General features: G+C 39.2%; 1 protein-coding gene across 3 annotated transcripts in view; it reads left to right on the top strand.

The window, feature by feature from the left end:
- Positions 1-9,372: 9,372 nt before the first annotated feature.
- ppm1b (protein phosphatase, Mg2+/Mn2+ dependent 1B) overlaps positions 9,373-16,308 on the top strand; it is a 57,208-nt gene continuing 50,272 nt past the window's right edge. Inside the window, exon 1 of one of the 3 annotated variants that reach the window (XM_008115715.3) lies at positions 9,373-9,619. The gene's annotated coding sequence lies outside the window, so the exon portion shown is untranslated. Of the gene's footprint in view, positions 9,674-16,308 lie in introns of all 3 variants that reach the window. The other 2 variants (XM_016995505.2, XM_008115717.3) reach the window with 2 other exon arrangements.

Below are 16,308 nucleotides of genomic sequence, written 5' to 3'. Positions count from 1 at the left end.
ACTCACAGAGTGTGAGCAACCCTACCCTTCCCCTAAGTATGGAGAACAGGCCAATCTAATCAGAAGAAGGTGGTGTTTTGGACAATGTGATGCTCCTTTCAGATTCTCAAGCTGTTCAAAGGCATTTAAAAACTGAAATTACACAAGAAACGTGAATTTTATTTTCTAGGCATGATGGATGACCAGTTGGAGAAGAAACACAGAAGATACTATAACTGGATAGTGAAAATATATGATCTGGCAGAAATTAAAATTGACAGTGTTAATGAAGCATAAAACAGTGTTAAACTTTAAGATTGGGATATGGTTATTAAATTTTTGAGGCAATGTGAAGAAATACAATGTTTTGTATTTGGCTTTGAGAGATAGTGGAGATATACTTGATGGAGAATTGCAATTTTTATTTAGAGGAAGTTTGTTAATTAGATCATTGTAACAACAAGTTAGGAAGATGGAAGTCACTGTTTCCCCTGTTTCTTTAATTGTAGCATAGCTTTGTTACGTTTTTTTTCTATATGTGTATATGTTTTACATTGTTTTAGTTTGTTTTCCTTAAATGTTGTTTTTATGTATAAAAGAAGATTAATTTGTGCATATTAATAAAAATATTTTTCTAAAAAGATAATTTGGTCCTCCTAAGTTATTTACAGCTTTAATAACAGAAAGAATTGAATCTGGATTAGTAATTCGATGTCAATGAATGTAGTGATAAAATGTGTGACAGGAAAGTCAACTAAACAACCTACTGCTACTTTGGCTGAAGAATAAACTCACAGAAAACTCCACATTAGAATAATCCATTTTTGAGGTTATCGGTGCATAAATTGTTGTTGCCAGTTCGTATTATGTGAACAAGCCTTGGGGTTTTTCACTCCCCTTGTTGTGACTATCTGAAGCATACTTATACAAGTTGAGAAACCCTGATTTAAAGTGCTTAGGGCCAGAAATGTTTTGGATTTTTAATTTTTTTTGGAAATACTTGAATTTGCATATATGTGCATAATGCAATATCCTGAAGATAGGCCCCCAAGTCTAAACTTGAAATTCCTTTTTGTTTCATATACACTTATGCACATAGCCCAACATTAATGTTGTACAATATTTGAAATACTTTTGTGTATTCAACGATCTTTGCATACACCAAACCACGATAAAATGCCTCTATCTCAATCATCCACATGGGCAATTTTGAATTTTTGAGCATTTGGGATTTGGAATTCCAGATTAGGGTTGCTTGTATTATCATCATCATCATCATCATCATCATCATCATCATCATCATCATATTTATTTATACCCCACTTAATGTCTCCCAAAGGAGACTCAAAGTGGTTATTCTATTTATATTCTCAAATTTAGGGGGGAAATCAATACAATTCAATGAAAAGAAAATAAGATATGTGCTGAAGAAATTACACTCACTGCGTAACTGTTGTTGGCCTAGGTTTAATGGATTTTTGTGTGTTTATTAATTTGCAAAGCTGTAAACAACTGAAATGTTATGTGAGAGATTCTATCCACCTTATTCCTTAAGATCATCTGAAAAGGGTCACTTGGTGGTCCTACAGCTTTGGAGAAGGGCATTTAGTACAGTGGTACTCAATGTCTCAGATACTCTTCACTTAGGAATTTAACATTCTCCAACAGCTTGTGGTTTTATTTGTATGAGTGTGTTCCAATTTTTTTTTGCAAGCATTCCCTTAATTGTCCATTATACACCTGGGCTTCAATTGCACTCATAATTCTATATGTCCAATTGATGCTACTGTAAAGTTGTTGCAGAGGATAGTATTGTCTACTAACCTTGTGTAATGAATATTGCCTCAATACCCACTTATTAGATATAGGATTACTCTTCTCATACCCATTTAATGAAACAAGGGGAAGGCAACAGAGGTAAATATAACAAGTATGCAATAGAATTAGAGGATTAATATATTATAGAAGTCAATACATACATATTTCTGTATTACAATGTATTATGGGGAAGTGGTACATACAAGAGAATGTGGCAATGTACTTGTTTGAGGGAATGGCATACCTGTATTATGTGTACTTGATTATTTCTAGTTTCCTTTTTATATTTTGTATGTCATTAAATCACTCAATAAAAACTTTAAAAAATAATGACCAGTGGAGACTGGGACACATGGGAGAATATTCTGGCTTCATATCTCTAGTGGGGCATGGGTCTAAAGGTCTCAATAAATGTCATTGATTTGTGTCTGGCAACAGAGAAAAAGCCAAAAACTTCTCCGACGCCCATGCTCTCCAGAAAATATATGTGGCAAGGGGTCTTCTGTACTGAAAACCTGGGTGAATGGGTGGGAGCGGAGAAAACGGAGATATAATATAGCTCTGGATCAGAGCCGGTCCAACAATGAGGTGAATTAAGCGGTCGCTTCAGGCAGAAAACATATGGGGGCGCAGTCGAGACTGCTTTTTCTGTTGATTTGTTGTAAAACGTGATGTTTTGGTGCTTAATTTGTAAAATCTTAAGATAATTTAATATAAATTATATATTTTTTAAATATAAATAAATAGGCTTTTCCTTAATCCCTCCTTATTATCCAACATTTTCGCTTATCCAATGCTTTTATTGTTCAGTGATTGTTTTGAGGGGGGGGGGGGGGCAAAATTCTGTTCGCTTACACTTGAAAAATACCTAGGGCCGGCTCTGCTCTGGATATAAAAGGGAGATGTTGTATAGTTCTATATATGGAAATTTTAAGCTGTGTCTCCAAAGTTCAGGATCTTTCCTCTAGTTTCATGGATAATGTAACATGTCCTTTGATTATTGCACTTTTAAAACTATTGTATTGGATCATTCTAAGTAGTCTATGAAATGAATCAAGGTAGGATACAAATTTAATAAATTAATAATATATAAAATATTAATATTAATCAATGAATGAATGAAATAAAATATGTTTTGGTTCCCTTCCACTACTGTCACATGTTAATATCAATCCGTAAGCTTTTTTTTTTTTGGCGGGGGTGGGGAGTAGGTCACTGGTCAATGACTTTCCAGAATCTGAACATTGTACTTCAAAAAGTTATTTGAATGATGACTTCCTGTTGAATCCAAAATAGATTGGACCACCAAGGGAAGGTGTTATGAAATGACATTTAGTAAAGGCTATTCTGTGTTCTATTGCACCGTACCCTACTGTGTCCTTCATGCCAGTTATTGATCAGAACGTCATTCAATGCAAAAAGCCTCTCTTTGAGACTGGGCTTGGGATGTAATAATAAAGTAGGTCATTGATTAGCTGGAAGGTTGATATAGAGATGCTTCAATCTGATCCCGATGTACTGGTACAATTTGGGGTGGGGAGGGGGAATGGATAGATAATACGTCAGCTATATATCACAGTTATTCCAAGCACATTTTGAAATGCTAGTCTCTCAGCACAATAACTAGCACAGGGTGAGTGAAACAAGAAACTGTACAAAAAGTCAGTGAGAAAAATACATGAAAATTTCCTTTTCTCCAAACCAAGATTTCTGCAACATGAGCTATGGATGCATTCTTGGAAGTATGTCCACTGGAGTCCATAGGGATATGATAGCTCAGTTCACAAATGGTTGAACCATGCTATGTTTTAGTGTTACAAGGACAAGCTGCAACAAATATTGGAGCTGTGTGTTTCTCTTCCATTTTCTTCCTCCAGTATAACCATGAGGATATATAGACAATTTCTGTTTTCAGTTAACCCTAGTTAGGTGGTTAATCTTAACTATGGTTCAAGCCAATTTAAAAAATTAATATTGAACCTTGTTTGTTTCCACTAACTATGGCAGTGTAACACCCCTAGACTGCGTGAGCACTGGAAACCAACACGGAGGCCAATAAACAATCTAATATCTTTATTAATGCAATAAAAGAATAAAACAAAAATATGCAGAGTATATAGTCAAGCAATTGTCCTTTTAGGAAAGATCAAAAATAGTCCAAATAAATGAAGTTATATGTCCAGTATTAGAGTCCAAAGTCTACAATCCAATAACCGAAACACACTCAAACTCTTTGGAAGTTTGAGTGGGGAAAGAGCAAGGTTTCACAGGGATATTCTTGAAGTAAAGTCCAGACAAGGATTCGAGGCTAGGCAAGGTAATTCGTGGTGGATCTGAAACGCAGTCCAAACTTGAACAGGAGTGAAAATGCAACTCCCGGTCTACTCGTGAGTAAGCGCACCGAAGGGCCGCTTAGGAGCTCGGAAACAAGGGACGATGTTCTTCTTTGATTAGTCACATTGACACCGCAATAGGGAGAGCTCAGTGCAGAACTTTTATGGAAGTTCAAGAGCTCCCCCCAACAGGTGTTTAACTCCCCAATTGTTCCCAGAGAAAGTAGCTGTTTCAACATGCCTGCCTCCCCGAAACTCCCCAAGGAAAATGGTTTAATTACAATCGTCCCTCTCCGCTAATCTCGCGCTTCGTCTCAGAAACTGCTTATGGGAGCGATGTGTTTTGAGAAAGGACTTCCTATCAAACACAACACTTTCCGGGGAACCAGGCTCTGTTTCAAGGGTGTCCGTAATTGGCTTTGACATGAAAATGTCAACAGGGGACATCTGGAATGGAACAGAATCTTGCTGAGATGGGAAAAAACCCATATCCTCTTCAGTTTGATCTATGATGGCTGCGGGGTCATGGGTCAAAGGTCCCTGAGACATCACAGGCAGACACATTTTCACTTTTTTTAAAGATCCAGGAGTGTGAATATGGAGGACCATAGTTAAATTCTTTTCTGAACATGTACATATTTATGTTTTCTGTGTGCTAATATGCCAGCTCTCAGGCTTGTAAGGTCACTTTGATAATAATTAGAAATTCATTGAGAGGTGAAGATAGGACACCCTGCCATAAATCCAATTTTTTTATTCCATGTTTTTCATTATCACAGGAGTCCTGTGCCCCTAACTCCAGCGAATGTGGAAGGCTGATTGTATATCAAATGCAAAATTTAAATGAACTTCTCAATTACAAGACCATTAAAATAAATGTCAGTTTTTAAAAAAATAACAATTATTTGCTTTCAAGCATCAATTTCATATTTTCTAGCTGCCTTCTTCCAAGCTTCCACTATTTTGTTGCTGTTGTTATTCTTTTGTCATGTGAAAAAAGATTGGTCTTTATAGTGATAGTAGCTGATGGATCTCTTCATGGATTACGTCTGCTTGATGTTCAAGTCAATGATCTGTGAAATACATCTTGACAAAATAACATCACTAACTGCAGGAAGATACCGGAGCTGACAACACTTTCGCATTATCATCTCACCTTTTACCTTTGGGTTTTCGAGCTCTGTAAATGTTCAGCTGATGCACATGTGTTTATCGTGCATGTGTCAAGTGGATTGTATGCTTCTTTCACTAAAAGCGGCAGAAGAGACTGTTGTACTTTTACAGCACAATGTTATCAGGGGTCCCTGTCTCTGCCTCGCTTGAAGACCATTTTCTTAGGATTTTCTTTTAAAAAAAAATAGAAAAACTGAATTGCTCTTTTAAGTAATGGGCTCCTGAAAAAAGGGCAAATATTTTGTTATTTACCGTTGGTTGGGGGATTAGTTCTGTAATTCTCAGGGTATTTCTACTGATAGCTGCAGTATTTTATTCCCATCCTTGACTAAATTTCTTTTTTACTGCAAAATATATTTCAACAAAAATGTTTATTTCTCATTTTCTTCTTCTTTTTTTAATCTTAGTGTTCTAGTGTACCAATGAAATAGCACTCCTGCATTATAAGACCCAAATGCTAAGACAATCATTGTAAGAAGAAAATCTGCACTTCAGACCAAAGACTCAGAAAACTATGACTTGGTTTGGAAGAGCCTTGCCGTCGATCCAAGTAAATATTATAAACAATTTGCCAAAAGAATGGAGCAAGCAGATATGGAAGTGACAACAATGAAGGAAATCCAAACAGCTACCGTGTTTCCCCGAAAATAAGACAGTATCTTATACAGTAGAGTCTCACTTATCCAACACTCGCTTATCCAATGTTTTGGATTATCCAACACATTTTTGTAGTCAATGTTTTCAATATATCGTGATATTTTGGTGCTAAATTCATAAATACAGTAATTACTACATAGCATTACTGCGTATTGAACTACTTTTTCTGTCAAATTTGTTGTCTAACATGATGTTTTGGTGCTTAATTTGTAAAAGCATAACCTAATTTGATGTTTAATAGGTTTTTCCTTAATGCCTCCTTATTATCCAACATATTCGCTTATCCAACATTCTGCCGGCCCATTTATGTTGGATAAGTGAGACTCTAACTGTATTAATTTTTGCTCCCAAAGATGCATTAGGTCTTATTTTCAGGGGATGTCTTATTTTTCCTTCTAACCAGCAGCAAGGGGAAAAAACAGTTCTTCCTCTTCCTCTAATTTGGACTTTATTTTTCTAGGGTTTTTTTTGTTTGAAAGACATATTTTGGATGACTATGTATTTTGTGGCCAAGTTTGGTGTAATTTGGTTCAGTGATTTTCTTGTTTACTCCATAATAAAAAGCACATTACATTTTTATATATAGATGATGTTACTATATAAATGATGATGATGATGATGATGATGATGATGAAATTGCGAAGATTCTGGAATAAAGTTATATCACAGATAAGCAAAAAAAAAAAAGTGGGGGAACCAGTATATTTCAGTGGTGCTCTACTAATGATTTCTGTATTTGAAAGTAAGAATAAGGATTTGGCAGCTAAAAATCTTATATTGCTCATGATATGTGCCACAAGATTGAAATAGTCAGAACCTGAAAAAGCTAGAGAAATTATCAATAAAGAAGTAGTTAAACAGAATATGGGATACAGCTGTATTGGAATAGTTAACCTATAAATTAAGATTAGCAAAAGGGGAAATGAAAGAAGATCTATTTGATAACACACAGAAGGCATTTATTAGCTTCATGTGTAAAAGTAATGGCAAATGTAAACCACCAAACGTCCAAGAAAGATTGTGGATGAAGAATCAGAAAACATATTCCAATAATTATATGTAACTAGCCGTACCCGGCCATGTGGTGCTGTGGTGTAGTCTAGTGGTATGGAAAATAAAGTAATGAGAAGCAGCCAGGTTTGTAGCTGCAAAGCCATTCAATGGTATTGATGCCGGGCAACAAAGGATCTCCCTACGTAGGAAGCAGCCAGGCTTTGAAGCTGTAAGGCTATTCAATGGTAATCAAGCTGGGCCGTAATGGTTTCCCCTTGGTAGTTTGAGGCAGATGTGAATGTTGCAATTGATCTCCTTGATTAGCATTGAATAGCCTTGCAGCTTCAAGGTCTGACCGATCACTGCCTGGGGGAATCCTGTATTGAGAGGTGTTTGCTGGCTCTGATTGTTTCCTGTCTGGAACTCCCATTTTGAGGCCTCCACACCCGCCTCGCGAGGTAGCCCGTTTGCACACCCTATGCGAATCCTTGGAATCCTTCTGCTGCTTGCTTTCTCCAATCTTCCTGCTGGTAGCTAGATTTTGTTCATTTTCATGGTGTCCATATACTCTTCTCAAATAAGTGTGCTTGGTTCTTCCCTTGCGGTCTTACCAGTACAGTAGAGTCTCACTTATCCAAGCTAAAGGGGCCGGCAGAACGTTGGATAAGCGAATATCTTGGATAATGAGGGATTAAGGAAAAACCTATTAAACATCAAATTAGGTTATGATTTTACAAATTAAGCACCAAAACATCATGTTATACAACAAATTTGACAGAAAAAGTAGTTCAATACGCAGTAATGTTATGTTGTAATTACTGTATTTACGAATTTAGCACCAAAATATCACGATATATTGAAAACATTGACTACAAAAATGGCTTGGATAATCCAGAACCTTGGATAAGCAAAGCTTGGATAAGCGAGACTCTACTGTATTAAAAAAAACCCTCTAAAACCAGGACAGTAAAGAAAGAACACCACCCAGAAAACAAGAGGAATTCCAGACATGAAACAATCAGAGCCAGCTAATCACCTCTCAACAAAGGACTCCTCCAGGCAGGAAGCAGACAGACTTCAGAAGCTGTAAGGCCATTCAATGCTAATCAAGCTGGCCATTTGCAACATTCACACTTGCCTCAGACAAGAGTTCTTTCTCCCAACCTGGACTTTCCACAGATATATTAACCCCACTTGTCTAGTTTCTAGCAGACCTCAAAACCTCTGAGGATGCCTGCCATAGATGTGGGCAAAACGTCAGGAGATAATGCTTCTGGAACATGGCCCTACAGCCCAGAAAACTCACAGCAACCCAGTGATTCCGGCCATGAAAGCCTTAAGACAACTCCCACAATTCCATAGCATTGAGCCATGGTGGTTGAAGTGGTGTCAAACTGCATCAATTGGGCAGTGTATATGCACCCACAGTTGTTATGTCATGGTGAGTACATGCTTTGTTATTTTTGTGGTCAAGTGGCATAGGAATGTCACACACAAATATGGAGATGGGCATATCGCAAAGTGAGTTGACTAATCCAGAAAGTGTTTGGCAGTGAAAAGCACCTCTTTGGGAAGTAAATTTCCTTTAACTCAATGGAGCATGTGTTTCCTGCAGAGCACATTAGAGCACCGCTTCCTGTCTCCCACAACTGAAGCCTCAGGCGCCCTGAGCACGAGAGGCAAACAGATCCTTCTTTCCTATTGGTTGGCGATGATGTAATATGACAGAACATACGGGCATTTCTCTCTCTCTCCCTCTTCCCTCCCCCCCTTTCTTGTTCTTGGTAAGTACCGGAGAGAAGGCCGCTCCAGCACTTAACCAATCACATGGAAGAGTCTATTGCGGCCTTGGGGGGGGAGGAGGGTTGTACTGGAGAGAGCGCTTTTTAAACCCCGCCCTTGATTTTGTTGCTCCCACCCTTTCCTCGGTTCCTCCCAATTGTAATGCAAGAATTGGCGCCTGCGCTCTTGGCTGTTTGAGAGGACGCGGAAGCCAGATAAGATTGGCAGTTGTTAGAGCCAATGATAATGAAGTAAAAATACAGCGGGGAGGGGGAGGGGGGGAGAGAATTCATCTTTGGTGAAAGAAAGAGGCAATAGATGTACACTTAATTGGCACCTACTTGGACCAATGAGATCCAGAGCTGCATAGCCCTTGGGATTATTTTTTTTCAAAATTGCGCATAGGTAAGGAAAGGACGGGGAAGTTGATGGGCAGAGCCGCGCACCAATAAAAGCGAGGTTGAGATAGGGCAAGTGACAAGTCGATGTGCCAATGGGCAGCGAGAAAGGTAGGGCAAGAAGACCAATGGGAAAGTAGAGGCGGAGAGCTGGGCTTTGAGCGACGGTGATGTCAACCAATAGCAGGAGGGGCTTGTATTTTGTGCGTGCCGGCCGGGCTGACCGTTCTCGGAGGGCGTGCATTCTGACGTTGCGCGGCGAAGGAGGAGGGAGCGAGGGCGGGCCCAGTCGCGGCGGCTGGGACGGGGGCTCCCAATATGTCCGTGCTGCTGGCTGCGCTTGGGCTTCGAGGGCGAAGGGCGGCGGAAGGAGAGGCCGCTGCGTGAGGGAAGCCAAAGGCGGCGGCGGTTCCTCAGCTCTCGCCTCAGTCGAAGCCAGTTGGGCCCGGCCTGGTGGCCTACTCTAGCGCGGGGCTCCTAAACGAGGTACAGGCCCAACGAAGGAAGGAGGAGGGGCGGGAAGAGGAGGAGGAGGCCAGAGTGAGTGAGTGAGAGGCGGGGAAAGGGATTAAGGGAGGCCGAGGCTTGAGCTCGGGCCTGCACTTGCCTCCTGCGTAGGAAGCCGGAGGGAAAGAGGAGGGGCGGGTTCGCGGAGGGAGGGAGGGAGGTTGGCCGTCCTCGACCTCCGTCTCTCCCAGGGACGATGGCGCCGAGGGGAAAGCGGGGAGGGAGTGCGGGGAGGGCGTCGCTTGGAGAGGCCTGCCCTCCCCTGGTTTGCATTAGCGGCCCCGCATTTGATCCTCCGCCAGCATCCAAGGGATCTTTATTATTATTCTCCCCCCCCCCCTCCCGCCTTGTTTTCTCATTGGCCGACTTCCTAAAATAATTGGAAGAGACCAGTTTCCCCTTTAGATCAAGCATGGGCCAACTTCAGCCCTCCAGGTGTTTTGGACTACAATTCCCAACGCAGCAAGGCCCAAACACGAATCGAGGAACATTAAAGACACCACAGGCTAATAATAATAATAATAATAATAATAATAATACTTTATTTATATTCTGCCCTATCTCCCCATTGGGACTCGGGACGGATTACAACATACAACAGCAAGCATTCAATGCCTCCATAGAACAAACATATACCGACATAATTATCCCAGGAAAATCCTATATACGAAAACAACATTAGAACCTAACATCAATAAATTAAACTGAATGTAATAAAACAAAAATTATATAACGACATAAAACCTGAACACAAAAAAATCCACATTAATTTACAGAAGCCAACTTTCAATGCCTCCATATAGAACAAACAAATACCGACATAATCCCAGAAAAACCTCACATACGAAAACAGCATTAGAACCCAACATCAGTAAATTAAACCAAACGTAATCATACAAAAATTAGATAATTACATAAAACCTGAACATAAAAAATCCACATTAATTTACAGAAGCCAACTTTAAATGCTGTCATAGAACAAACAAATACTGATATATTTATCCCAGGAAAACCCTACATACAAAAACAACATTAGAATCTAACATCAATAAATTAAACCGAACATAATCTGGCAAAAATTATATAATGACGTAAAACTTGAACATAAAACAGCCACATTAATTTACAGAAGCCAGCTAGATTTCACAGGGTTGTGTGGGTTGGTTGTGTGGCCAGTGATGGTAACTGGGTTGACATGGACTACCAGAGTTAGTCCATGTCAGAGTTAGAGACTAGTAATTCAGCCAGGGAAGTCAGCCATAGCAGAAGCACTTAATGGCCCAACCTGGACAGGACTTATTATTTGAGGACACAGAAATGCTGGACCACTCTTCACCACCACCACGTCAGACTACAAAGAGAAGCTATTGAAATCCACAAGCATGTGGACAATTTCAGCAGAAAGGAGGAAACCATGAAATTGAACAAAATCTGGCTACCAGTATTAAAAAATACTCTAAAATCAGGACAGTAAATAAAGAACAACATTCAGAAAACAGGGGACATCCAGACAGGAAAAAATCAGGGCCAGCTTACACTCCCCAACAAAGGATTTCCCGGGGCAGGAAGCAGCCAGGCTTTGAAGCTGCAAGGCTATTCAATGCTAATCAAGTTGGCCAACTGAAACATTCACACTTGCCTCCAACAGACAAGAGTTCTTTCTCCCACTCTGGACACCATTCCACAGACATAAACCCCACTTGCCTAGTTTCCAAGATACCTCACAACCTCTGAGGATGCCTGCCATAGATGTGGGCAAAACGTCAGGAGAGAATGCTTCTGGAACATGATCATACAGCCCGGAAAACTCACAGCAATCCAGACTGTCGGCTTTTAGGAATTGTGGAAGTTGAAGTCCAAAACACCTGGAGGCCCCAGGTTTACTTAGGCCTCCTTTAGATGTATTTTTCCCAGTAATAATAATACATTTATTATCTGCCTTTTCTTCAGCTCGAGACAGGATGCAACTACATCAAAAACGTTAAAACACAATGCCAGTCATGGGCCAACTTCGGCCCTCCGAGTGTTTTGGCCTGTAGGCTGTTAGGAATTGTGGGAGTTGAAGTCCAAAACACTGCAGGGCCGAAGTTTGCCGATGCCTGCACCATACGATTAACATACGTAGAACAGGATACATTATGGTAAAGTTCATTGATGAAATGGACTTAGTTGAGTAATCATCTCTGACATTTGATTCCCTCTCCTATTTTAATAATAATAATACAGTAATAGTTTTTTCTTACCCACCTCTTCTCACGGCCCGAGGGGGGTTACAACATTGCTAAAACATGAATAAACATAAAGCACCCCATAAAATACACCTATCAAAACATATCTCTCTAAAATGCGTATCAAAATACACAGAACTAAAACAAGGCATACAGTGGAATTTTAAAAATCGCCATTAAAACTGTCTTGGGAAGACTGCCGGAAGAGATAAGTTTTCACTTGTATCTTAAATTGTGACAGCTGATCCAGTTGTCAGAGCTCTACGAGCAGGTCGTTCCACAGCCATGGAGTGACTGATGAAAAGATCCGTTCGGTGGTGGTTGCCAGTTGGGTTTTGGCTAATTGGAGTAACTGCCCCCCCCCCCCCCCCCCCCCGGACCTAAATATTTGTGGTGGATTGTACAGGAGAAGGTGATCCTGTAGGTAATCTGGACCCAAACCATGTATGGCTTTGAAGGTCAAAATGGCAAATTTTGTTTCCACTTTTTGTTAATGAAATTTTTAGGCTGCCTGCAGGCCTTTTAAAACACCGCCCTGTGTGGTGCTTGCTTACACATATGTTGGGCACCTCAAGACTGGAATTCTGCAGTTTGCTGTATATTGGGCTACTACCTCAGCCCTGAGTTTGTTCCAAACATGGCAGTGATATGGATTATGGGAACATCAAGGAGTGAGGATATTGTACCAGTTTTAAAAGACACTACACTGGTTGCCAGTTCGTTTCCAGGCAAAGTAAAAAGTGTTTTAACTTTTAGGGCCTTGTGTGGTTTGCTTCCAGGTTACCTACAGGATCACCTTGTCCTATGTAATCCTCACCCTACACACTGCGATTCTCTGGGGGATGTTTACTCTAGTCAATCAGAACCTGACTGACAACTCACTCAAAGGCTTTTTCATCAGCCACCCCATAACTGTGGAATGACCTTGTCAGAAGAGACCCAAACTCTAATTGAGCTATCACAATTTTAAAACATGATTGAAGTCCTATCTTCTGGCAGGCCTACCTAGTCATTTTTAAACTATGAATGTTTAAATTTACAATGTATTAATATTGGCATTTTAATCTTTGTTTCTATATTTTTAAAATAGGTATTTTCTGGTCTGTATATTTTAGATACATTGTGATAATAAGTAATCAGTTATTATTTTCATTATCATTATCTCATCTCAAGCCTTGAGGAGAGGTGGGTAAGAGATGAAATTTGCTATTATTATTATTATTATTATTATTATTATTATTATTATTATTATTATTATATCTATTTATACCCCACACTTTATCTCCCCAAAGGAGAATCATAGTGACTTGAGATAAAAGCATTAGTATACAATTTTAAAATACACAAAATGCAAACATTAAATTAGAATTAAACACAAAGACCTTATTAAAGATCTTTTCCTTTCTGCAAAAAAGGCTGGTTTTTTGCTTTAAGGTGCATGTACACAGCTTATAGTTCTGATGCTGATGTATGTAGCAATTAGAAGTAATAATGGGGACCTCTTGCTGGGGAACTAAGAGGAGTTCAAATTCTGATTCAGCTCAGGCAGGTACTTGATAGCTTAATCTCATTATTTGTATATAAATAATAGTAAACTACATATTTGTAGGAAAATTGAAAAGTAGAACAGGTTGATTGCCTTTTATCCAAAGTGCTTGGGACTAGAAGTATTTTGGATTTTGGATTTTTATGTATTTTGGAATTCTTGGAGTTGTATGGACGTACATAATAAGATCTTTGAAATGGGACTCAAATCTAAACAAATATCAATTATAGTTCATATATAACCTATACACATAGAAGATAACTTTATACCATATAGTTATCTCTTGAGCATGGAGCAAAGTTTTTTTTTTTACCTTGAATCATTAGAAAGCAAAGGGTGGGACTGTCCCATCCACCCATGTGAACAGTTTTGGATTTTGGAGTACATCAGATTTTGTTATTCTCAATAAGGGATGGTCAGCCTGTATAATATACTTAATTGGGTACATAGAGGGTTTTTATTCCCCTAGCATGTGTTTATAAATATCTTCCAGCTGAGGTAGCACTCCATATGTTTTTGAAGTGGCTTTGCTATCCATGAAATGCTAAATAAAACTTGCTAGTCTTTAATGTGTCACAAAGCTTTATTGTACATGAAGAAGGTTCTTTGTGTTCCTAATGAAAATTCATACAATAATAAACCTGTAGGTTTTGAGGCTTCCTACATTCTTATCCATATAAGAATGTAGGTTTAGCCAAAAGCTTAGAGCTTTATAAGAAATCATATGTGATGAGATTTGCTTGCTAAAGAGGCCAGTGTGAGTAGAGTGTAGAAAGGCTTAAGCTATCTGCATGTAGCGTTTTAAAAATTGCCCAGAGGATAGCCCCTGTGTACTTTAGCTGTGGTGCAGGTCATTTGCAGGATCCTTCAGTGGGTTGGAGCATCCTTATAATTTGATGCTCAACTTGTTTCCTGCATCATGTAGCTTTCTTTCGATATCAAGAGGACCTTGGTGCTGTGACAGAAGAATAACATCGACTATCTCAGTTGTACCACTGGTGGAAACTTTTTCCCCCCTCCAGGTGATGTTGACTAATGTTAACTAATCAGCCTTCACTAACAAAATAAATGATGAAGAGTGCTGGAAAATATAGTTCAGTAATATCTACAGGGTCCCACAGTCCCCATCCCTAATTTATACAGAATGTGGTTTCATGTACAACTACCAGGTTTGCTATTCTTTGCTAGAGCCCTGCCTGAACAGGGTCAAGGAGCAACTTGCCTTTTCCCCAGGTAAAGTGTTCACACATCACTTAAAGCCAGGAACTCTGCATTGTTTTTCTTACGTTATGACAACTAAAGACTTACCTGGTTTCATTTAGAAAGGGTCTCTGTTTGCCCATCCTTGTTTTGATATCTCTTTAACGCTTATATTCTGGATTCCACTATTCAGTATATGAAATAATGGCTTTAAAGTTTACACTGTATACATAAGTCTAGAAATTTGATTTAAAAAATCAATCCAGAAAACCTAGGGCAACTTCTTAATACAGAAGGAATCATCCTCTTCTCTGTGCAGAGTGGCATAAGGCAAGAGCTTAATCCATCCTGGGAAAATCTAAAAGAAATACCAGTACCCTTTATTCTTTCTGTCATGACACTGATTCTGGCTTTTTGAATGCCTGGGCAGGGAAATGGTGGTAGCATCCAGCTGAAGTTAGCCCCCTGAGATGGTGTTTCTTCTCTTCATGGTATGACCCTTGACATCCATAGGTCATGTCAAAATCCATAATTTTGGCCCCCAAACCTGCCCTCCAATATACATGAGGTATATAGGGTAGCTACATCTGACCATCAGCTACCTTACTCAACTGGGAGCATGTTTCCTTTACCATGCAGAATTTGTGCACAATCATGGTTCAGTTGGGCCAATATTATGGAAGCTTTCCACAGATGTCAGCTTAGTGGGATTGGTGCCTAGAGGCAATGAATGTTTATCATGCCTAATCAGCCAGGTGTTAGCGCTGTTGTCCCATTTTCAGAGGTTAGAATGCAGAAGACTTGTTAGGTGCTCCATTTCCATGCCCCATGTCCACACAAGAAGAGGTTGAAACTTTTCTGTGTTCTTTGAAAAACAAATACTTGGGAAAGGGTAGGTATTTTGCTATGGAGATTAATATTAGTCTTAAATAGACTAAAGCAGTTTTGCATTATTTTCACAGTTGGAAATAGTTTTGCAGGGTATGACTAGAGCTAGTACAATGCTATATTTAGAAAATTGGTCTTGGATATCCAAGCTAGACTCAGCTTTCACAGCTGGACATGGTGATGCCAGTGTTTTTGTGCAAATCATATTTTCTCAGCCTTGGTGATGTGCATAGCATGTGTTTTTCTGTTAAAAGGGTTATAAAGTCCTCAGTCAATTGAATAATAGGATGTCCTTTTAGACATTTGGATAATGGTCATTGTGGTATAAGTAGAATTTATTTTTCCACCATTGTACTGTACTTCTAGCTGTGTGTGGTGGTGATTTCTTTTTATAAGAAATCTGTATAATAGATGAATGTTTCTCAAACATGCCTTTCCTCTTAAGATTTCAAAAAAAGCCACCTTTAAAAACAGATGAACAGAGTTCTATATAGGACTTTCCTGTGTAATTTATTTATGATTTTGGGTCCTAAAAATTGGGTATTATTGTACTGGGGTATTTGCTGTGATTAACCTGCCATCAACTGAAATTGGGTTAGGGTACTGGTCTTAGACAAAGTTGCTTACCAAGTCTTCCTAATCCTTCTGTTTGCTGCCAGCTGCTTGCCAGTACTATTCTAGATTCCTAGCCAGGATAGGCTATGTGTACATAGTTCTGACAGTACTATTGTTTTTTAGATTGAAAACAGTGCTGTAGAAATATTCTGAGCATCTCTTATTTCAAAAGTTGAGCAATATAGCATTGG

This window comes from Anolis carolinensis, chromosome 1, assembly GCF_035594765.1.
Source record: "Anolis carolinensis isolate JA03-04 chromosome 1, rAnoCar3.1.pri, whole genome shotgun sequence".
NCBI classification, from domain to species: Eukaryota; Metazoa; Chordata; class Lepidosauria; order Squamata; family Dactyloidae; genus Anolis; species Anolis carolinensis.
The sequence above is the reverse complement of the archived record's forward strand: the minus strand, read 5'-3'. Positions and strand labels throughout refer to the sequence as shown.